Source organism: Panthera tigris, chromosome A1 (assembly GCF_018350195.1).
Source record: "Panthera tigris isolate Pti1 chromosome A1, P.tigris_Pti1_mat1.1, whole genome shotgun sequence".
In the NCBI taxonomy this organism is placed as follows: domain Eukaryota; kingdom Metazoa; phylum Chordata; class Mammalia; order Carnivora; family Felidae; genus Panthera; species Panthera tigris.
This window is the reverse complement of record NC_056660.1, coordinates 15470766-15495161: the sequence shown is the minus strand read 5'-3', so window position 1 is coordinate 15495161 and position 24396 is coordinate 15470766. Positions and strand designations below refer to the sequence as shown.

At 40.4% G+C, this 24396-nt stretch overlaps 1 protein-coding gene across 4 annotated transcripts in view; it reads left to right on the top strand.

Annotated features, from left to right (window-relative positions):
• The first annotated feature begins 1779 nt into the window (after window positions 1–1779).
• Window positions 1780–24396, top strand: part of SMAD9 (SMAD family member 9) — a 78063-nt gene continuing 55446 nt past the window's right edge. For 3 of the 4 annotated variants that reach the window (XM_042957755.1, XM_042957699.1, XM_042957568.1), the window contains exons 1-2: window positions 1780–1854; window positions 10542–10732. The gene's annotated coding sequence lies outside the window, so the exon portion shown is untranslated. The remainder of the gene's footprint in view (window positions 1855–10541; window positions 10733–24396) is intronic. The other variant, XM_007097665.3, reaches the window with a different exon arrangement.

Here is a 24396-nt window from a genome sequence, read left to right as displayed (position 1 = left end):
CGAGGCGCCCCCGCCGCAAGTTTCCGCGCACGTGGCCGCGGGGCGGGCCGCGCTCCCCCCGCCTCGCGGGCTCCCGGCGCGGCCAGGGCGCGCGGCGGCGGGCGGGGGCGGACCCGTGCGCAGGGCTCCTGGCCGCTTTCCAGGTCGGCGCACTAATACGGGCGATGAGGCTTCGCGGCTCCAGTCTGACTGACGCCGGCTGGGGCCGCCGCCGCCGCCGCCGCTGCAGCCGCTGTCTCGGTCCCCGCCGCCGCCGCCGCCGCCGCCGCCGGGCCCTGCAGCCGCTGGGCGCGCGCAGCCAGGCAGTGAGTGCGCGGCGCTTGGAGCAGGCGGCCGGGGACCCACGGCGGGGGGCGAGGGGGGGTCAGCCAGACCCGGGAGGGGGGGGGGATGAGTGACATCGTGGGGGACAGGTAAGAGATGCCCTCCCCGGCGCGCGCTGGGCGAGTGCGTGTGTGTGTGCGTGTGCGGCTAAGTTGTTCTTCCCCGAGGGAAGTCTTCGAGGCCCTTTGGTGGGTGGCTTGGTTCTTTGTACTCTCCATCCCTGTATTTCTTGGTGGAGCCTGTTTGGGGTGGGGTGGGGCGGAGGGGACAGCTCCGGGGAGTTGGCCTCGCGCCCTCCGCGTCGCCCCAGCCGCCGGCAGGCGACACCTGGGACCTGTGGGAGGATGCTCGTCCCACTGTGGGGGCGCTGGCCGTGCGGGGCTGTGGCCCAGGGCGTGGGTAGGGATGTGCGCTGGGTCTCCGGCCCCCCCTCGGCTGGGCACCGCGCGGGGGTCGAGCACCGAGGACTGGCGCAGTGGAGACCCAGAATTAGAGCTGGGTAACCGTTGGTTGTGACCGAAAGTGGGGGGGGGCAGTGGAGAAATCGGGGTGGGGGTAGTAATTGCGACTCAGCTGGCCTCCCTGGCCTTCTGTCTCTTAGGCTTTTTACTCTGCTTACCTTTGAGGCACGCGAAGAGGGAAGGGGAAAAAAAAAAAAGTTGGGAATGTTGTTCAAGTGTCTCCGGGCAAGCGCTTGGATTGTGTTGGGAGCTGGGATGTTTGTCTTTTCCTTCGCCTGCCATTCGGTGCCAGCTCTCCGCAGAGGGGAGGGGGGCGAGGTGGGGAACAGATACAGGAGACTAACTGACGCCAGCATTGTGATCGGAAGGAGGAGCGCGGGGAAAACATTTTTATGGATGGCTAATCGCTGACAAGCCTTCCCGTTACTATTCCTTCCTCCTCCCACCCTTGACAGTGGAAATTTCAAATGATAATTTAGAAATACTCCGTTGACTTGTTTCTGGGTTGGAAGCGGTACTCTGAGAAATCGCCTGCAAATGATGTAAATCTAGTTTTGGAATAAAATTGCATGTAAATTATTTACCCAGTAATTAACAGTCGAATGCACACCCACAGGACACTGTGGATTGCTTTTAATGGATCCAATTTACAAGTGCCATTTCAGTGGTTTGCCAGATTTCTTGGATGCTCTTTTGGAAGTGTGGTTTAGCAGGAATAATAGAGGATAACTGTAAAGTCGTAAGGCATTTAATAATTCTATCTCCTTGGCCATCACTGAGCAGAGCTTTGTGGCATCCTTCAGAGTGAGAGAAATGTTCATACTACCAACATATCTTCTGGCTTAGGAGTCCTGTCAGTGTGAGGGAATGCCATGGGATGTTTATATTTTAAAAATAGTGATCTATATTTAAAAAGGAAGTAAAAGTGAAACCCAGACACATTCTCCTAACTCCATATTCAATACGTCTTTCTATACTTGTAGGAAGCCACCAACAAGATTTTGGACTGCTTTCAAGTTTGTGGTTATCCAAGAAGGACACTGCAGATAAGAAAATGATGTAATAGTTTGTAAGTAAGGAGCGTTTTAAATATGACAAAAGTTTAAAATAATATATCAGAAAAATAACTTTTAGCTATAATAATTGCCTTCATTGATGGCAAGACAACGGTCTTTAGCAGACAGCCTTCAGCCTTTTAATCTATTCTGACCCAACCAACTCCCATTTTTATGCTTGACTGGCTATCTTTGTCAGAGTTGTTTTATGCTTCAGCTCTGTGGTTTTAAGCTAGGTTTAAGAGAATGCCAACATATTCTTGATCTGAGCAAACTCATTTTTCTCAGTACAGTGTTTACTAAAGATCAAAGGTATAAACAAATTTTAGGTGAAACCCCTAAGTGCTTTATAATCCTGGCATCTCTGTCCTGAGCATCTTAAAGTCAGCATGAGCTATTTGACTTTTCTCCTTGTAAAATATTTTTCTTTTACTTCTATGTCTTCAGTTAATGGCTAATCAGGGAATGTTCACAGATGTCAGTTACTGCATCCCTGATTGCCCAAGACATGGAATGAGAAAGAAGAGTTTTGTTGACTTTTTTCTTTTTTAAATGAAACCTTGCCAAGGATATCTATAAGTAATAAACAACTGGCAAATTTGTTTATGTTTTCTGTCCTTGTGGTCAGTCAGAGGGGAAAAAAAATCTGTCAAGAAATAGTTTCATACAGATTAAGTATTCAGTTTCAGTGTTACAAATAGTTTAATTGTGATTAATGAGAGTGCAATTTCCTTTGTCATATTGGAGAGCTGATGTTTCATGAGTGGTCACTGTAGCACTTAGGCAGCTAACTAGTTTATATCTTATGTTCTCTTTGCAATAAATAAAATAACAATTTCATCGTATTCTGTTTTATTATTTTGGAAATAATACTTACCCACAGAGTGTACTCTGATTTAAGGTAAGGTAAAGGTTATGGAAAATGAAGACTTTTTTTAATTTGCAAAACATACTAATTAAATTTTAAGCCTCCAACAAGGCTTAGTGTAGATTTTGTTTACTGCTTCTAACATTCGGAGAGGAATTCAGAAACAAGGAAGTGTCCAGAGTAAAAGAAAAAATATAGCAGTACAGTTGAAAGCATGAATCTCTTCAAATAGTTGTAATTCTAGGCTGTTGGATTTATATTTCCTTGGTTACTGTTGCTAGTGAGTTGAAAAGTTATTCTAAAGCAAAAAAAAAAAAAAAAAGCAAACAGTAAATTCATAAGTAGTTGCAACAGTTTGAGCATGCTTTATAGATTTTTTTTTTTTTTCTGTTAACCTAGTGAACGTCCAGGTCATGAGTTGTCACATAACAAAAAAATAAACAATTATACCTTGGCAATAAACTAACCTTTTAAAATAAATATTCCTATAAATAGTGTCTCTTAAGAAACGTGTGCTAAATAAAGTTGTTAAGATTTCAGAGGAGCTGTTAGCATTAGAAGCCATCATACCCTTGAAAGCTGAGTATTAATCTTGCCAGTGCACTGCATGCTGAGACTTCCACCCCGAACCATCTTGAAGACCGTGTAGATCTCTCCTTTGGTGGCAGCCTCAGGCTGACCCCAGACCGCTTTTTCAGGTTTATCTTCCTACTCCTTCCAGATTTTATGCTGTCATTGAAGTAATGGATTATAATTTCCCATGCATGTCGTGGCTTTCCTCTTTCCTGCATCTTTCTTTACTCATGAGAAGGCCTAGAATGCCATCCCCTGCTTCCCAGCCTGTCATCTGATCCTCAGAGCTACCTACCTCTTCTCATCTCTTGTGGCCCTGTACAGGTGCTGCCTCCACAGAACTTCCTAATGACCCTGGTCTCAGGTGTGTCCTCCTTTGAGCTCCTATGGCTCTTTGCATTTTCCACCGTTGCCACAGCGTGTCTTGTATTAAGTTACTCGTGTGCTAATTTATTTCTTTTCTTCAGTCAGTGCTTTCAAGTTCTGTGAAGGAAGGGACCATGTTTTCATCTATCTTTGTCATTCCCTTAATACGGACCACAGTGCCCAGCATAGCGGTCAGTCAATAAATATTAATTAAATGACACGTCTTTCACTGAACCCATGTTTTTTTCTGAAATAAAAATCTGTAAAGGAGTTTTCCCCCATACAATTGATCTTAGCGTTGGTTCCATCTTTCAAGAAGCCAGTGTTGAACTTGAGCTGAGGACTTTGTTAAGAGGCTGTGGAGAATTAGCCCTGAAACCCCTCCAGTCCTGTTGAGCTTCTTCTGAATATTGTGGCTGAGCATTACAGTCAGGAAAGCTTATATGATACTCCTATTGCATTAGCAATTTTCCATATCAGATTCACTAAATACACAATGGAAACCATTTAGCAAAAAACCCCCCAGATTTTAATGTGATATGGCTACTGCAGTGAAACTCTAATGTGATTCCACAGAAAATTGCTAACACGTCGATATGCTGACCCCTCTCCCCACCCCCACCATAGCCACAGAAAAATTGATACTGTTTTTAGTGTATATGTTTCAAACTATGCTCAAAACAGAAAAAAAAAAGACTGCTACTGAGATGAGCTTCTGTTTTCGTCTGGTTGGATCTATAAAGGGTCTTGTTATCAGCCTTGTCAGAGAGCTGAATCTCCCTTTTGTGCCTTGCTCCTTGTGTTACCAAACAATGCTAAATCATTTTGCAAAATGCGTCATATTCTGTTAAGTACCTCAGAATTAATAGAGATAATATAATGTAAAAATATAATTTGTGTATAAATATCATGCTTCTATAATACATTGGATTTTACAGTTTTAATTGGGAAGTCTAATCAAGTCAAAACCAATTTTCTAAGAATCAAAGAGATTCTGACAAAACTTGAAATTCAAAACTTAAAATGAAATGCAAAAACATTAAGAAGCAAATTATAAATATGTGTATGCAGCTCTGTATCATTTTAGAAGTCATAAACACTGAAAAGATTTTGGTTTTTCCCCTTCATTCTCTAACCCACATTTAATTCAAAGACAAAAATTTAACCCATGAGAGGAGTCCTACAAAGTTCTGATTTTTTCCTATAAAGGCAATTTTGATTTTCTTTCTTGGGGGGGAATACTAAATATCAATTTTTTTCTCTCTTTTTGTGTTATGATTACCTGGTATCATTGGTGGAATTCGTATATGAATATATGAATTTCCCCTTGGGGAAATTTAATATTTGATCACTTCCTTTTCCCCTTTTGCAAATTTAATTTTGAAGGACGGTAAGTGGAAAACATGTATTCCTCAGTCATGAAATGATTTAGTGCAAAAGTAGTGAAAAGCGGTCTTTGCTTTATAAAACATTGCAATTACCAGGGATGATCATTCATTCCAGAATTGCAGTTGCCAGTTTTTACCGCTGGGCTAATAATCTGTAAAGTGCACAAGTGCTCTGGGGGCCACCCCGACTTGTTGACACTGGAGATTGGTTCTGAAACCACCTAGGGAAGAGGCTTTGGGAGTAGTAGAAGTGTGAACGCTCTGTAAGTGGCAACAGCTTAGACTGAGAGCCGATGCTGAGAGCGCTTCCCAGCTGGAGCAGGCCCAGAGCCTTCACCAAACCCTGCTTTATCCCAAAGAATATATTCTTCCACGTAGCCTAGTGTTTTTCACTTTTGATCTGTTAAATTGCTTGAAAGCTGATCAAATGTCGATTTGCTTTGGTTAGTGTGTTTGTGACGGTCTGTTTCGATTTGAATTTACGAAATGCAAAAATTGTGCCGTGAGTAGTGTGGGTGGGATATAGACCCGGAACTGTAGATTGGGACAGTTTATCGGAAGCCTTTAGGAGTTTGTCCTGAGTACTTGTGGGCTGTGGGAGGTTTAGAGCAGACATTTTTTTTTTTTTTTTTTATGGAGAGTTTGATGCATGGTGAAGTTCACCCGATGTGCTGGGAGTTGGTTTCTGAATTCTTGTATCTAAATTTAACTGACTAGGAGCCACACATTTCAGAAAATAACTCCGAAAAGGATTTACAGATTCCATCAGAGTTTTCCATCTTGTGGTAGAATATTTGACTTCTACTACTCATGCTTCATTATGAATCCATTAATCCATCTTGTTTTATTCTTTGCTAGGAATCACACATGAGAGAACTGGAGTTTGGCTGGAGTAGGAAGGAGGAAGAGTTAACTGAAAAGTTTGTGCATGGGCTCAGTGGTGAGGATTCGAGGCACCTTAAGCTTGGACAGGCTTATGCATGTCAAAGGCAGACATCGCTTATTTGGACTGGTGTTAGTTTAGAAGGTCTCCGTGGGCTGGCCGAGGAACATATCAGCACTCAGAACATTGTTTCTCTGGGCAAATGCATTCCAGTTTCCAAATGACTACCCCCAAACTGGCACAACTTGTTCATAAAGTGGTACTGCCGGTGATTAACGGTTATGATTAATGATATGAGTGATTATGGTTATGCTTATGATTAATGGTTATGATTGATGATGTGAGTGACTGTCAGAAGCCAGTGAATGTGGAAGGTGAGAAAATGTGTTAAAGCTAAAAAGATTTTAGTTCTCGTGTGTTTTTCTTTCACTTCTTGGTGCATTTATATCATTCTTTCCCTGTTTTCTAAGGGCAGTAGAATTTCACTTTTAGGAGCAAAAGTTAGATCAGATGTTTGTCAAAGACAAACCTGTGTGTCCCCCATGCTTCCCTTAGGGCTTATTGGTTAATTGTGTTTACATAAAACAGTCATTAGGTGTTGGCTGTGTTTGCAAACAATTGCAAGCTGGTGCCCAGGTATTATTTCAAGGGAGTGGCATTTCCTTTCTGTGGTCATTCATCTAAATTGATTGCAAACACACATTTTAATTTTGTAAAAAAAAAAATTGTATGGATTATGTTTGGTGTTTTAAAATGTGATTTTTGTGGGGCTCCTGGGTGGCTCAGTCGGTTAAGCATCTGACTTCCGCTCAGGTCATGATCTCATGGTTTGTGGGTTCGAGCCCCGTGTCGGGCTCTGTGCTGACCGCTCGGAACCTGCTTTGGATTCTGTGTCTCTCCTTCCCCCACTCACACCTCTCTCTCAAAAATGAATAAACATTAAAAAAAATTTTTTTTTAGTAAAATATGATTTTGTGGATATATTAATTGGTCTAGAAAGTGGGACTTATAAATTTGGGGGCTTATAAAGGTTATTCATTCAATCGTTGTTTGTTCTGTGTCTATTGTACTTACACTGCTTGTGAGGGCCCAAGCCCTAAGGACCATATAACAAAATAAAGTAACAGAAGCAAATAAAATCTTGATTTCCAGGATATCATAGCCTAATTAGAAAGAGCGTGGTGAGGAAGGCAAATATCAGAATATTTATCAAATGGTAAATTTCTTTTTTTTTTTTTTTAATTTTTTTAATGTTATTTATTTTTGAGACAGAGAGAGACAGAGCATGAACAGGGAAGGGTCAGAGAGAGAGGGAGACACAGAATCCGAAGCAGGCTCCAGGCTCTGAGCTGTCAGCACAGAGCCCGACGCAGGGCTCGAACTCACAGACCATGAGATCATGCCCTGAGCCAAAGTCGGAGGCTCAACTGACTGAGCCAACCCAGGCACCCCCGTAAATTTCTTTATGCAAAAAAGAAGTAATCTATTTGGATTTCTCTATATTTTTTCCTGGTTAGAATTCCATTTTTACTTTGTGAATTTTGCATCACCCTTGAGAAGGATAATTAGAATGATCCCATTTAGTTTAGGATTCTAAATAAAAGTGAAATACAAGGTATAATGGGAATAGAGATTCTTGCTGTAAGTCCTTGCAAGAAGTTAAGGAAGCTGACGATGTCCCTAGGCCTGGAATTGTACTACTGTGTCTCTCAGGAGAAGAGACCTTGCTTCTCTGGTTTTCTTCCTTAGGAGGAAGCCACCCATGACCCTTTTAATAGCAGTAATAATAATCTTCTATAGCCTGCCTGGCAATAATGTTTAGATTCCTGTCTCCCCCCATAGACTATAATATCACAAAGCAAAGAGACCGTGTTTTATCTTAAAATGCCAGCACCTAGAATAGGTGTCTGGCTCATCCTTGATGCTTGATACATTTAGTTTTTTCCTTCAACCACGGTCCTTTCTCTTCCCTAAGATATGTTGGTGTTTTGTAGAATAAGGTGGAAGGAAGGATAAGGCATTTGGATTTTAATCTGTAGACAAAAGAAAACTATTACATTTTAACCTGTGGTCAAAAGAGAACTACTGAAGGGTTTGAGCAGGAGAATCACATCATCAAAGGGGCGTTTGAAAACAGATTGAAGACAAATTGATATGGTACTTCGAAGTGGCCACATTCATACTAAGCAAAGCTGGGGAGATGGTATTTGACACACCATCTCCACTGCTTCATGCATGTCATTGGCAATTAAAAATCTGAGTTTCTCCAAACAGCAATCTATAACACGGTTATTAGTGATTCTTCTCCATCAGTTTCTAATCTCCACAGCTCAAGCAGCCCTTGGCCTGGAAACTCAACCTCCCACAGCATACACACATCAACGAAACTTTAAAAATTACCCATACACCATTTAAAAAAAAACACTTAAAGTATTATTTATAGCCATTTAACACTTTGCAGGTATTCACGTACAGGTCAGTGTTCTTATAACAGCACTTTAAGTAGAAAGACTATTAAGTGCGCAGGAAGGAGGGAATGCATTATATGCTTTTGCTTGTCAAAGGAATTTGTTATATTACATCGGCAAAGCAATGGCTCAGAATCAGAAGTTAGACTAATTATATAGGGCTTCATAATGTAGTAGTTGATGTTATCGATGAGACTGGATTTTACCTTCATTCGTGCAACGTTTATTGTGTGCCAGACCTAGTGTTAGGCAGTTCAGAGCACTCTGTAGCATGGCCTGTGGCCTTCAGAAAGAGCAGAGCTTCTCTGGGGAAAACAAATAACCACAGTAAGGAAGCAAGTGTCCTCTGTGCTTTTGTGAAGGTGTATGCCAGGTGCTGTGGAAGCCCAGAAGAGCTGTGGAGAGCTCATTAACGCTGCTGCCTGGGGCCATGGGGGAGGTTTCCAGGATGTAGCTGCTCACAGGCCTCAGGGCAGAGGAGAAGCAGTGCAGGGCAAAAGGAGTGAGGATTGAGGAGTCTGGGAATGCCATTTGAGGAGAAAGATTGTGAAGAGCCTGGTTGGAAAGTGATGCTCAAATCATCAAATCTTACCAGCATACTGCTTCCCACCCTCCCCCCTCCCCCGTGTAAAATACATAAATACACACTCATAATAGAAATTTGGAGACGGGACGCCTGGCTGGTTCAGTGGGTAGCACATTTGACTGTTGATCTCGGGACTGTGAGTTCAGTCTCCAACGTTGGGTATAGAGATGACTTGAGAAAAATAGCATGGCTCAGTGAGTGAAGCGTCCAACTCTCGATTTTGGTTTAGGTTATGATCTCAAGGTTTGTGAGATCGAGCCCTGGGTGGGGCTCTGTGTTGATAACTCAGAGCCTGCTTGGGATTCTCTCTCCCTCTCTCTCTGCCATTTCCCACTTGCACAGGCGTGTTTGCACAAGCACTCTCTCTCAAATAAACATTGAAATAAAATATTTTTTAAAAGGAAGAAATTTGGAGACCAACTGTTTAAAGCAGAAATAAAAGACTTTTAACTCCAACCCCTGGAAATAGTTACTGTCCTAGTCTGTTTTAGTCTCAGTGCAAGATTTGTCACTAAAAAGTATGCGGGGATCTGCTCTGGACTTGGAAGGACAGGCCGCTAGGGGTCCAACAGGGAGGGTGCTCTTGGCGGGGGTGGTGTACAGATGAGGGGAGGCCCAGTAGGACACAGCTGCCTGGGTAGAGTAGACTCATTGAGGACATCTGGGATGGGGCATAGCTGAGAAATATGTGGAGGATCCATCCATGGGATTTGATGACCTAGGGAAAGTGGGATTGAGGAAGAGGATGAGTAACATTTCCATGGGGTTGTTCTGAGTCTGTTTCTAGCTTAAGCAAGTGGTTGGGGAATGGTGCTCCCAGAAAATATGGAGGAAAAACTGTTTTAAGAAAGCTAATAGGGGGGCGCCTGGGTGGCTCAGTCGGTTGAGCGTCCGACTTCGGCTCATGTCATGATCTCACGGTCTGTGAGTTTGAGCCCCGCGTCGGGCTCTGTGCTAACAACTCGGAGCCTGGAGCCTGCTTCGGATTCTGTGTCTCCCTCTCTCTCTTCCCCTCCCCTGCTCATGCTCTGTCCCTCTCTGTCTCAAAAATAAATAAAAACATTAAAAAAAAAATTAAAAAAAAAAAAGCTAATAGGTTCCATTTCTTTCTCTTTTAAACAAAATAATAAACATTTTTTGAGCAGTTTTAGGTTCACAGGAAAAATTGAGTGAAAGGTACAGAGTTCCCATATACCTCCTACCGCCCCCCCACCCCACATGCACAGTCTCCCGTACTATGGATGTCCTCCACCAGAGTGGTGCATTTGTTACAGTTGATGATCCTACACTGGTACATCATTATCACCCAAAGTCCATGGGGTGTTGTACATTCTATGGGTTTGTGCAAATGTATAATGTGCAAATAATAGCCATTGCGATATCATACAGAAGAGTTTTACTGCCCTAAAAGTCATCTCTGCTCCACCTGTTCATCCGTCCGTCTCCCCAACTCCTGGCCTAGATTCCATGACTACATTGGAACATACTGCATTTAAGGATCTTGGAGTATGGAAGTCAGTGGTGGTCAAATTTTAATTAAAAAAAAAATTTTTTTTTTTAAACCAACAGGACCCTTAGATCAAAGAAGCCTCATTAAGTAAAGCTGAATGAAAACAGGCTGCTTTGGTGGAAGGTGGCAATCTGCAGAGGGACGAAGCCTAGTGCTTTGCCATTCTCCTGGTGTCCAAGTCCGTCCTGCCACTCTCTTGCTGCTGTGTTGGAGACTCTCTCTGGTCTCCAGAATTTTGAAGAACTGCATGGTAAGCAATTCTGGAGCTGGAAAGAAGGGCTGGTAGTTCCCAGATGCAGCGACCTCAAACTCTTGTGCTTTTCAGAACTGGTGTCTGCTTTTCGCGAGCTTTTTCGTTGTTTTGTTTTGTTTGGCTTGTTTTGGTCCCTTTCCTGGGGGCCAAGCCACCAGCTTTGATTTCACTTTGCTGTCACGTACCTGCTGGTGGCATTCCTCATCTGTCTCCCAGTTGGCTGTTCTGATTTGCTGTAAACTTCGAAATCCTGTAAACCCGCTTGTTTAACCTAAGTCGCAAATAGTCGCAAATAGGTCCTATGTGATCTTTTCTGTACAGACTTGATAACATCCATTTTGGCAGGTACAGCTCTTTTTTGCTTGTTGGTAGTTCTCAGGTTTTGTACAGTTGGATCTGCTGGATAGTCAAATTTTATACAGTGATCATCTCATTTCTCTTGGGGTCCATTTATCTTCTTGCCTTTTCCCTCTTTCTGACTGGTCCTGGAGTTATGTAGAAAGTATGTATTGCGGCCTCAGGAATATCTGTCCATCGGCTCTGTTGGGTGAATTGTAGCATTTCATGCTGATTAGGAAGAAAATGATGTCATGATTTTGATTCCTAATGAGACGCTAATATGTTGAGATGGTTGAGATACTGTTTTTTTTTTCTTTTTATGTGAACATTTGTCCTCTTTTTTCCTTCTTTGTCTCTGATGATTTTCTGATATGTTTTACTTTTTTTTTTCTTTTCTTTTCTTCTTTTTTTGGCACCTTTTACTTCTACAGTGAGGCATGTAGGAGGAATAAGTAAAAGTATAACCACTTGTTAGTAATAAAAAATAGTATCTTTGCATTAAGTTAACCGTGTTCAAACTGCTTTTGCACACATCCTCTCAGTATGAAAAGCAGTGATTTTTCTTTCAGTTTTGCAGAGGAGGAAATAGGATCAAAGTGGTTGATTACTTAAAGGTCACATTAGTGAGGAAGCTAGCATTCAGTTTTAAGTCTTCTTCCTCCACGTCCTTCCTCCAAATATTCATTATATCGTGTTGCATCTTTTCCTGGAGGCACTAGTTACATTGTGGGCCCTTCCAAACTTAAATAATAAAATACCACACTTGTGGGGTGGGACTGTAGCATCTCTCCAAGAAAATGCTGACGATGTAAAGAAGAGAGTGTGGTGGGGTGCCTGGGTGGCTCAGTCGGTTAAGCGTCTGACTTCTGCTCAGGTCATGATCTCACGGTTAGTGAGTTCGAGCCCCACGTCAAGCTCTGTGCTGACAGCTCAGAGCCTGGAACCCACTTTGGATTCTGTGTCTCCCTCTCTCTCTGCCCCTCCCCTGATCATGCTCTGTCTCTCTCTCTCTCTCCTTCAAAAATAAACATTCAAAAAAAATTAAAAAAAAAAAAAAAAGAAGAGTGTGGAATGCTAGAAACTTACGCTGTAATCTTCCCAAGATTGTTTTGACATTCTCTGACGACAGTCTTATGAGTTGCTTACTGTTAAAATGTTCAGTCATGCTCTTACTATTCAGAATAGCACGTGGAAAAAAAATGTGTAACATTTTAAGTCTACCTTAAAAGTGGCCCAAACGCTTAGGTGTATTTGTTAGATCCTCTCTTTGCTGCTTTATTGCCTGTTCTTCTTCCCTTTCACTATAAAATATCAAATAGGCAATAGAATAATAATTCTGTCTCCAAAGGTGGTAGGGAGAAACAGTAAAAAATGTATCCTGTCTTTTTATTAAAAAAACAAACAAACAAAAAACAATTCCATGGGCGCCTAGGTAGCTCAGTCAGTCGGGCTTCTGATTTTGGCTCAGGTCATGATCTCACGGTTCATGAGTTCAAGCCCCATGTTGGACTCTGTGCAGATGGTGCAGAGCCTGCTTGGGATTCTCTTTTCCTCCTTCTCTCTCTGCCCCTCCCCTGCTCGCTCTCTCTCTCTCTCTCTCTTTCCCTCTCAAAATAAATAAACTTAAGAGAAAGAAAAAAATAAAAAATAATTCTAAATCTCCACTGAAACTTAAGAAATGATAGCCAATCAGCATTGACATTCTAGCTGAAAAATCAAACTAGATGAGTGTTCAAGAGGACCATATCCCAGGGATTTAAGTGAACGTGAATCAAGCCTATCCCAGTGGCCTATTAAGTATAAATCCCAATGACACCAGTTTACTTCAGCACCTCCTGTCATGAGCACAGGGCTGCCTATTATAGCCCTGTCTTGGTGTAGGCAAAACATATCACTTTTAATCAGGACCTTTTGTGAAATTCAGTACTAATGTAAAAAGTAATGAAACTGGTTTTGGAGTTCTGTTTTAAAATGAGATTGTGTGTATACTTTATGCACGTGGGGGTTTTGATATATTTGTGGGATTTTATTGGATGAGACTCAGGCAGTCATTATGTAGTTTGGGCCACAGTTTACCCAAATCCACAACTGTTGACAAAGATTAACTTCAAATATTCTGGTACTTAGTTGTGTATTATAGGGTAAATTTATTAATCCAGTAACATTTTCAGGTAGTAGGTTCTATTACATTCCTATTAAGGAGGGGTCATAAAATCAGTTTTATGAAAGAGTGAATTTCAAATTCTGTGGACCTTCTAATGGATTTGAACACACAGAGATTCTGGAGTATTAGTAGATTTTAACACAACTTCAAATATCAGATGTGGGGGTGCCTGAGTGGCTCAGTCGAGTGTCTAACTCTTGATCTTGGCTCAGGTCATGATCTCATGGCTCGTGTTGGGCTTGTGCTGACAGCGTGAAGCCTGCTTGGGATTCTCTCTCTCTGTCTCTCTCAAAAATAAATAAACATATATAAACACATAGAATAAATATCAGATGTGTTTGTGCATGAAAAGACTTCTATTTCTGCTTTCTTTCAGAATGCTCACAGTTGTTGAATCTATGGATGTTTTTTGAATGTAATTATTTGCTTTGACTGAAGGAATTTTATAGTTTGTATTGTAAAAATAGCTGATTCCAAGAAAATAAAGCTCAAAAATATTGATCGATAAAATGTAAAATTGCCATTGGTTGGTTCTGGGATAGAAAATAGATCTCATTAAAAAAATAATCTTTCTGGACATTGTTCTGTATTTTCACCTTTTTCTTAGTGTAGAAACAAATGATATTTTTAAAACAGTACTTTCTTTCTCCTCTATGCTACAACCATCAGAGAAAATTGATATGTTTACATGAATCAGCATTAAGTGGAAGAAAGGATCTGAAAGGCAGGCAAAATGCCGGGGATGGCACAAAACTATGCCTGTCCTTCACTGAGTATGGGCTGTTGAAAGGAGATTATCCTATATAATTGGGCCTGGGGTTTGTGTGTGATGTCCTAGCATTTTATATTATCAGGGATTCTAATTTCTTTCAAGACATGCATGTACCAATGGCACATTATTTTCCATCTCAAATTTAGATAAAAACCTAAAATTTTGTTAGTGGGAGACATTATTTGTAAAATCCCTTGAAGACAATGATGAAGCAAATTATTATAACATTTGGAGTGAGACTTTTTCCACTGTATTTTATTGTGATAAAACACACAAAATTTACCACTTTAGCCATTTTTAAGTGTACAATTCAGTTGTATTAAATTCATCACATTGTTGTGCAACTATCACTACCACCCTTCTCCAGAACTTTTTCACCCTCCCAAATTGTGACTGTGTCCCCATTCAACAGAACTTCCCATGCCCTTTCTTCTAGTACCTGGTAGCCTCTGTTCTATTTCCTGTCTTTATGAATTTGCCTATGCTAGTTACCTCATATAGGTGGAATCAAAATTTGCTTTTATTTTTTAAGTTTAAATAAACTTGTTTTGAGAGAGAAAGAGCACACTTGTGCGCACAAGTCGGGGAGGAGCAGAGAGAGGGAGATGGGGAACCTCTAGCAGGCTCTGTCCTGCCAGCACAGAGCCTGACTCGGGGCTGGAACCCGTGAACCTCGAGATCATGACCCAAGCCAAAATCAGGAGTCAGACGCTTAACCAACTGAGCCACCCAGGCACCCCAAAATTTGCTTTTTTGTGTCTAGCTCATTTCATTAGTGTAACATCTTCAAGTTTTATCCATGTTGTAGCATGTATGAGAATTTCTTTCCTTTTTAAGGCTGACTAATACTCCATTGTGCATATCTACCACATTTTGTTTACCCAGTCATCTGTTGATGGACACTTAGGTTGTTTTTCTCCTTTTGGCTGGTGTGAATAATACTTCTGTGAATATTGGTGTACAAGTACCTGAGTACCTGTTTTCAGTTCTTTTGTGTGTACATCTAGGGATGCAATTACTGGGTCATTTAGTAATTCTGCATTTAATTTTTGAAGAGCTTCCAAGCTGTTTGCCACAGTGGCTGAACCACTTTATAGTCTCACCAACAATGCACAAAGATTCTCCTTTTTCCACACCCTTGCCAACACTTGTAATAGCTATCCTAATGAGGGTGAAGTGGTATCTCATTGTGGTTTTGATTTGCATTTCCCTAATGACTATTGGTGTTATGATGTTATCATACAATCATATGCTTGTTGGCCATTTATATATCTTCTTTGGAGAAATGTCTTATTCAAGTGCTTTGTCCCCTTTTGAATAGTATTGTTTCTTCTTTTGGTTGTTGAGTTATAGGAGTTCTTTATCTATTTGGGATATGAATCATTTATCGGATATGTATATATATGTATTTATATATGTATATATATGTATTTATATATGTGTATATATGTATTTATATATTATATATATTTAATATTTTTATATATTTATAATTATAATTTATAATTATATATTTTTTATATTTTATATATTTTATTATATATATTATTTATTTATAAAAATTTATTTATTATATATATTTTTATATATGTATATATATGTATTTATATATATTTATATATATATTTATATATATATATTTTTTCCACCTACTTCTGTATGTGATTTTTCACATACTTCTGTATGTGATTTTTCACATTTAAGAGTTACTTCTGTGGAATTTCATAACATTTTGTCATAACATTTCCACCTACTTCTGTATGTGATTTTCCACCTACTTCTGTATGTGATTTTTCACATTTAAGAGTTACTTCTGTGGAATTTCATAACATTTGGTCATCTAAATAAAGGGAAGCACATGTTTTTCAAAACCCTTTTGTTTTTAAAACCAGTCTTAGATCACATTAATTTTGAGCAAATCATGGTTAGATTAGAGGATATCTAGCCGGCATATATCAGTGTGTGATATAACTGTCAGTGAAACAGCATTTCAACTGCAAACAAAGTTAGAAGGGACATTTAGCTTTTTGTAGGTTTAGAAATTTGGATCACTGAAGAAAATTAGCTGCCATCACTTCAGAGTCTGTTTTCTCAGTGTCCTCCTAATTTAAAAGCTTTCATTTGGGTTAAGAGAGTTGTAAAGCACCTAAATTAGAAATAGGAAGTTTTAAGACTTGGTTCCAGTTCTGCTTTTGACATATTGATATATTGATAGTGTTGAAAATCCAGCAGCAACTAAACCAAAAAACAAAGACATTTAAAAAAGTGTAAGACCCAGCGCCTGGATGGCTCAGTTAGGTCAGCATCCAACTTCTGCTCAGGTCATAATCTCACGGTTTAGAAGTTCAAGCCCTGCCCCAGGCTTTGTGCTGACAGCTCTGAGTCTGGAGCCTGCTTCGGATTCTGTCTCCCTCACTCTCTCTGTCCCTCCATGCTCAAGCTCTGTCTCTCTCAAAAATAAACATTAAAAAACAAAACAAAACAAAAAGTATAAGGCCTTTGGAACAGAAAAACAATGAGAAATATTTTTAGTCTCGCTTATATGTGGAATCTAAAAAAAAAAAAACCAGTGGGGCACCTGGGTGGCTCAGTCCATTAAGCATCCAACTCTTGATTTTGGCTCAGGTATTCATCTCAGGGTTACTGAGATTGAGCCCACTTCAGGCTCTCTGCTGACAGCATGGAGTCTGCTTGGGATTCTCTTTCTCCCTCTCTGTCTGCCCCTTTCCCACTTGTGCCCAAGATTTCTCTCAAAATAAATTAAAAAATTAAAAACAAACAAACAAACAGAAACAAAACCAAGCTTATAGGTACACAGAATAGGTAGGTGGTTGCCAGAGGTTTAGGATGGGGTGTGGGCAAAATAGGTGAAGAGTGTCAAAAGGTGTACAAACTTCGAGTTACAAAATAAACAAGTCATGGGATGTAATGTACAGCATGGTGATATAGTTAATAATACCATATAGTATATTTGAATGTTGCTAAGAGAGTAGATCTTAAAAGTTTACATCATAAGATAAAAATGGTGACAGATGTTAACTAGACTTGTTGTGGTGATCATTTTGTAGTGTATACAAATATTGAATTATTGTGCTGTACATCTGAAACTAATATAATGTTTTATGTCAATTATATCCCAAACAAGGAGATTTTTAGGAAGAATAGATTAGAGAGAAAGAATAGGATTAGAAGGGAATGACCAGGAGTCAGTTTCAAGAAATGAAAGTCTAGGGGCGCCTGGGTGGCTCAGTCACTGAGCCACTGGGTGGCTCAGTCGGTTGAGCGTCCGACTTCGGCTCAGGTCATGATCTCGCGGTCTGTGAGTTCGAGCCCTGCATCGGGCTCTGTGCTGACAGCTCAGAGCCTGGAGCCTGCTTCAGATTCTATGTCTCCCTCTCTCTGTGCCCCTCCCCTGCTCATGCTCTGTCTCTCTCTGTCTCAGAAATAAATAAAACATTAAAAAAAAATTTTTTTTAAGAAATGAAAGTCTAGGCAGAGTTTCTCACCTACTGGCACTTGGGGCCAGATAATTCTTTTTTTTTTTTTAAGTCTTTATGTATTTATTTTGAGAGAGAGAGAGTGAGCACATGAGCGGAGTAGGGACAGAGAGAGAGGGAAAGAGAGAATCCCAAGCAGGCTCCGTGCTATTAGCACAGAGCCCTACCTACATGGGCCTTGAACCCACAAACTGTGAAATCATGACCTGAGCTGAAACCCAGAGTCACACACTTATAACCGACTGAGTCACCCAGGGGCCCAAATAATTCTTTGTTGTGCACACTGTTCTCTGAGTTGTGGGATGTTTAGCAGCATCCTTGGCCTCTATGCACTAGATGCCACTGAGGCCCGCTCCCTCTGGCCCGCTTCTGGCAACCCAGAATGTCTGCAGACATTGCCAGATGACTGATGGGGGGCAAGGTCACCCCCTCTTCCCTCACTGAGAGCCACTGGTCTAGGATGATGAGAGCCTGACCTGTGTTCTAACAGAAGAATGGTGATGAAAAGGGGAGAAAAAGTGAAATTTTGAGTAGAGGAGAGGAAGACAGTTTCTGATACTTAAAATTTATTAAGCATCTACTATTTCTTGGGCACCAGCACTAGGAAACATAGTCATTTAACATAATTAGTAATAAATATTTATTAAATGCCAATTTTTTGTGAAGGATTGGAGCTACAGACGTGAACAAGATAGTCACATCCTTAAAGACTTTGTTATTTAATAGAGGAGGGACATATATACAAACAAGTTATGATCCAAACTGAAAATAGTAATGTGTATAAGGTACTGCCTGAGAAGAGAATCCTATCTACGATACCTGAGCTGCACTTGAAGGATAAATAGCAGTTTCCCCTCCTGTGGTGGGCTTTGCAGGGGAGGTGGTGAACTGCCTGTGGTCTTTTTTATAGATCCTAAGATGAAGACCAAGTTCATGCAAAGCTCTCTCCAGGCTGTCACCTCTGTCCAGGGAATAAAACTCTCAGACCGTAATTATACCTAGGACGACTACACGGGGCAATTGTGCATTTTCCTCCAGGCTTCAGTACAGCCATTAGCACCTGGCAAATCCCAGAGCTATGCGATTTTAGCGCTAGTTTATTTATTTCACATACCGTGTTAAATCATCCTCAGTGCAAGAGGATTAGGACGTGCATATCTAACTCCCGTAATAAGTCAAACTCTGCCAAATTATATCATTAACACTTTGTTGATTTTGAAAAATTAAATAAGAGGCATATTTGCATCCTGTGGTTAACAGTTTCTTTATTAACCCGTAGGCGTACTGTAATGGAACCTGGAAACAGATGGAACCATATGGCTTTATTTGTGGGGTGGCAATATGTTGCTTAATCTCATGGGAGCAGTATTTGCTATTATGTAAGAAAAATACAATTAATCCGTGGCAGTTTATGTAATATATATTCAACAGGGGTGATACCCTTCATCCTTCCTTAAGTATTTACATTTTAAACATTTTGCAAATTGAAAAAGAAAGTAATGAACACCAAAGAAAATTTGCCAATGCATCTATCTTAAACTGCCCTACATGTACTTTAGCTCTGCTATTTCTTCACTGGCTTCTGTCCCACTAGAAACAATAGTGTTCAGACTTGCTGATGTCACTACCCAGTTATTTAACTTGACTAAATGTGATAGGTGTATTTATTTAAGATTTTGTTCAGAATTTTTTTTAAAAGGTCAGTATGGTACTTTTACATTGCAGGGGATGTTGTGTGATATGATTGTAAAATTAATTAACTTATCAAGAATAATTATTTACATATGCTAAAAGCCATGGAGACTCTTAAGATAAGATGCAAAAGCTGTTTGCCCTTTCAGTTCACAGAAAATAATTCACTGTTATTCATTCTGTTTCATCTTATCTGATGTTTTGTTTTTGAAAAACATAAAATGTTCAACGTGCTAGTAACTAAATGGTTTTTAGTCTTAGTACATTTCAATTACTAAAGACTGACTCACACACCAGAATGGCTTCTGCTGCGCATGCCCTCCTGGCAATATGGTTTTGAAAGGGTCCCTTGACACTGGAGCCTGAGACCTTAAATTGCCCCTCCTTCTTGCCATTTCAACTGTTCTTTGACAGGAGTTGCTCAACCATAGTTTTCTCTTCCTTTCCTCTTCTCCTCCCACCCCCATTACTTTCTGGGAGCTGTGAATGACTCTGTGAGCCCATTCATTCATTTAGTAAATATTAAACAAGCTAGGCTCTATTTTGTGTGCTGGGGTACAGCAGTGAACAAAATGGTCAAAAAATTCACATCCTAATACAGTCAATGTTGTGGGGAGGAAAAAGAGACAATAAATAATAAAAATGAGTAAAATACAAAGCAATCTTGAAAAGGGAGAACAAAGTTGGAAGGCTCACACTTCCCAGTCTGAAATATCCTAGAAAGATACAGTAATCAAAACTGTGGAATTGGTGGGGCGCCTGGGTGGCTCAGTCGGTTAAGCGTCTGACTTCAGCTCAGGTCACAATCCCGCGGTCCATGAGTTCGAGCCCCGCGTCGGGCTCTGGGCTAATGGCTCAGAGCCTGGAGCCTGCTTCTGATTCTGTGTCTCCCTCTCTCTCTCTGCCCTCCCCCGTTCATGCTCTGTCTCTCTCTGTCTCAAAAATAAATAAACGTTAAAAAAAATTTTAAAAAAAAGATTATAAAAAAACAAAACAAAACGTGGAATTGGCAAAGGATAGACACAAAGATCAATGGAATAGAATTGACAGTCCAGAAATACACCTGAGCATCTGTGGCCAATTGATTTTTGACAAAGGTGTTAAAACCATTCACTAGAGGGGCACCTGGGTGGCTCATTCAGTTAAGTGTCTGACTTCGGCTCCGATCATGATCTCATGGTCTGTGAATCTGAGCCCTGCGTCGTGCTCTGTGTTGACAGCTCAGAGCCTGGAGCCTGCTTCAGATTCTGTGTCTCCCTCTCTCTCTGCCCCTCCCTTGCTCACGCTCTGTCTCTCTCTCTCAAAAATAAATAAACATTACAAAAATAAAATAAAAAATAAAACCATTCAACAGAGAAAGAATAGTGTCCAACAGATGGTTCTGGGACAACTGGATAGCCACATGAAAAACAGTGAAGTTGGACCCCTACCTCATACCTCAGTTAATGTATAAAAATTAACTGAAAATGATCAATGACCTAACTATAAGAGCTAAAACCATAAAACTCTTTGACGAAAACATAGGGGTAAATCTTAATGAGCTTGGATTTGGCAATGGATTCTTAAATATGATACCAAAAGCATATGTATCAGAAGAAAAAGTAAATAAGTTGGACATTATCAAAATTAAAATCTTTTGTGCATCAAGGAGCATTATCATGAGAGCAAAAAGGCAACCTGCAGAAGGGGGAAAATATTTGCAAATCATATATCTCTGTATCTATCCACAATATATTAAGAAAAAAAAACCCTCTTATAATGCAACATAAGAAACACCTGGTGGCCCAGTCACTTAACCATCCAACTCTTGATTTTGGCTCAGCCATGATCTCACAGTTCATGATATCAAACCCCACATCAGTCTCTGCACTGACAGCATGGAACCTGCTTGGGATTCTCTCTCTGTCTCTGTGCTTAACCCACTTAACACATGTGCATGAGCTCTGTCTCTACTTTTCTCTCTTTCAAAATAAATAAACTTTAAAGAAAATAATGCAGGGACACCTGGGTGGCTCAGCCCGTTAAGCATCTGACTCTTGGTTTCAGCTAGGGTCGTGATCTCATGATCTCACGGTTCATGAGTTCAAGCCCCACATCAGGCTTCACCCTGACAATACAGAGCCTGTTTGTGATTCTCTCTCTTCCTCTCTCTCTGCCCCTCCCCCACTCGCTCTCTCTCACTTTCAAAAATAAATACACTTAAAAAAATATTTAAAGAAAACAATGCAACATAAAAAAACCAGCACAATTTAGAGATGGGTAAAGTATTTGAGCCAACATTTCTCTGAAGAGGAAGTACAAATGACCAATAAACATGTGAAAAGATGCTTAACCACATTAAGTGTTAGGGAAATGGAAATCAAAACACAATGAGATACCACTTTCCACCTACCAAGGTGGCTGTAATAAATAAACAAAAAATGGAAAACAACCCGTGTTGGTGAAGATTTGGAGAAATTGGAATACATATTTTTTTTTAATATTTATTTATTTTTGAGAAAGAGAGAGAGAGAGACAGAGCGTGAGTGGGGGAGGGGCGGAGAGAGAGGGAGACACAATCCAGAGCAGGCTCCAGGCCCTAAGCTGCCAGCAGAGTCTGACATGGGGCTCAAACTCACTTGAGCCATGAGATCATGACCATATGATCCAGCAATTCCACTCCTAGGTATATACCCAGAAGATTTGAGAACAGAGGCTCAAACAAATACTTGCACACAAATGTTCATAGCAGCACTATTTATAATAGCTCAGAAGTAGAAACAATTCAAAAGTTAATTAATGGTTGAATTTATGAGCAAATTGTTACATATGTGTGTACACACACACTCTCTCTCTCTCTCCCTCTCTCTCAATGAAAAAATATTAGCCATAAAAAGGAATGAAATACTGATATGTACTACCTTGTGGGTGAACTTCGAAAACATTTTGTCAAGTGAAAGAAGCCAGACAAAAGGCCAGGTATTGTATGATTCCATTTATATGCAATATGCAAAATAGGTAAATCTAGAGAGATAGAATGCAAATAGGATGTCATCAGGGCCAGGCGCCTGGGTGGGGGGCAAGAGCTGGAAATAAGGACAAATTGCTTAATAGGTTTGGGGTTTTATTTTGGAGGGGTGGTAATGTTTTGGTACTAAATACTGGTAGTGGTTGCACAGCATAGCAAATGTACTAAATGCCACTGAATTGTTCACTTGAAAATGAATGACTTTGGGGTGTCTGGGTGGCTTAGTTGAGCGTCCAACTCTTGATTTGGGCTCAGGTCATGATCTCAGGGTCGTGGGATTGAGCCCCACATTGGGCTCCACACTAAACATGGAGCTACTCTCTTTCTCCCTCTCTGCCCCTCTGCTCTTCACCCCTGCTCACGAGTTCTCTCTCTAAAATTAAAAAAAAAAAAAAGAATAGTTTTATGTAATGTGATCTTCACCTTAACAAAATTTGTAAGAACAGGTAAAGTATGTGGTGTGTTAATCATAAGTTTGCTGAGGGGGAAATAAAACAGAAAAGGGTGATAGGAAGATGAGAGAGGGCTTCAATTTAAAATAAAGGAGAGTAGGGGCACCTGGGTGGCTCAGTCGGTTAAGCGTCCGACTTCGGCTCAGGTCATGATCTCGCAGTCTGTGAGTTCGAGCCCCGCGTCGGGCTCTGTGCTGACGGCTCAGAGCCTGGAGCCTGTTTCAGATTCTGTGTCTCCCTCTCTCTCTGACCCTCCCCCGTTCATGCTCTGTCTCTCTCTGTCTCAAAAATAAATAAACGTTAAAAGAAAATTTTTTTTAAATAAAAATAAAATAAATAAAATAAAATAAAGGAGAGTAACATAGCCCTGTATGTTAACTAACTAGAATTAAAATAAAAGCTTAAAAAGAGTACACTTATCTTGATAAGCAATGAGTCATGAATAGAATTGTTGAATCATTATATTGTACACCTGAAACTAATATAAAATTGTATGTTAATTATCCTGGAATTAAAAATTAAGCAAATAAAAAATTATAAATAAATAGATACAGTAAATAAATAAATGATAAATAAATAAATAAGGCAGGTAAGGCTTTGCTGAGATGACAGGAGTAAATTTCTGAAGGGGATGGGTGAGGGAGACAGCCACGCACATACCTGATGGAAGAACACTACAGAAACAGAAATGCTCTGGGGTAGTTACATGCCTGGCATGTTCAAGGCAAAGGAAGGAGGCAGTTGTGGCAGAAGTAGAGAAAGCAAAGGGGACAGTAGAAGGAAGAGAGATCAGGGAAGTGGATGCTCAAGGAAGGGTCATTCAAACGTGCCACCAGGGTTGAGTATATAGTACTGCAGAGCCTTGTAGACCACTGCAAAGACTTTTATTTGGAGTGAATAAAACCTTTGGAGAGTTTTGAGCAGAGAAGGATCATGAAATTGATTTGTCTTAATAGGGTCGACCAGACCTGTGTTAAGAACAGACGAGGAGCAAGTGCACAAACAGGAAGACCAGTTCGAAGGCCATTATAATAATATAAGGAAGTGTTGTTCTGGCTCTGCTTTTTCCATACGACACAGTTTCACCCACACTGTCATTTCCTTTCCCACTTAAAGATGCTGATAAACTTGGGACTAAATCCCTTTGCTTCAGCCCTGTCGTCTGAGCTCCAGATCCTGTACCTAACTGCCTACTGAATTCCACTTTGATACAGTGCTTCTCCTGAACGTCTACCCACCATACCACTTGAAACCCAGTATATCCAAAATAGACTTCATTGCCATCTATTCAACCCCTGACTTCAATTCTCCTGAATTTGCCATTTTAATGAATGACATACCATCACCTATGTGCCCAAAATCTGGACTCTTCCTACTCCCTTAGTCCCAAGAGTCAAGATTTTTTTATATTTTAAAATCTTTACTTTTTCATATAGATTTCAAAATCACCAAGTCAAGTTATACAAAAAAATACTACTGCGAATCCTGTCAAAATGGCACAGTGTCTACAGATTTATTTGGGGAGAACTGAAATCCTAACAGTTTTGAGCCTATAAATTCATAAACCTGATATAACTCTTCACTTAATTTCTTTCTGCAGTGTTTTGCAGTTTTCATTATAGAGTTCTTGCCCATTTTTTAAATTAAATTTATTCCTAAGTTTATTTCGGGGGGGTTGATAGTATTGTAAATGCTTTTACTTACTTCATTTTCCACTTGTTCGCTGCTACTTAGTAGG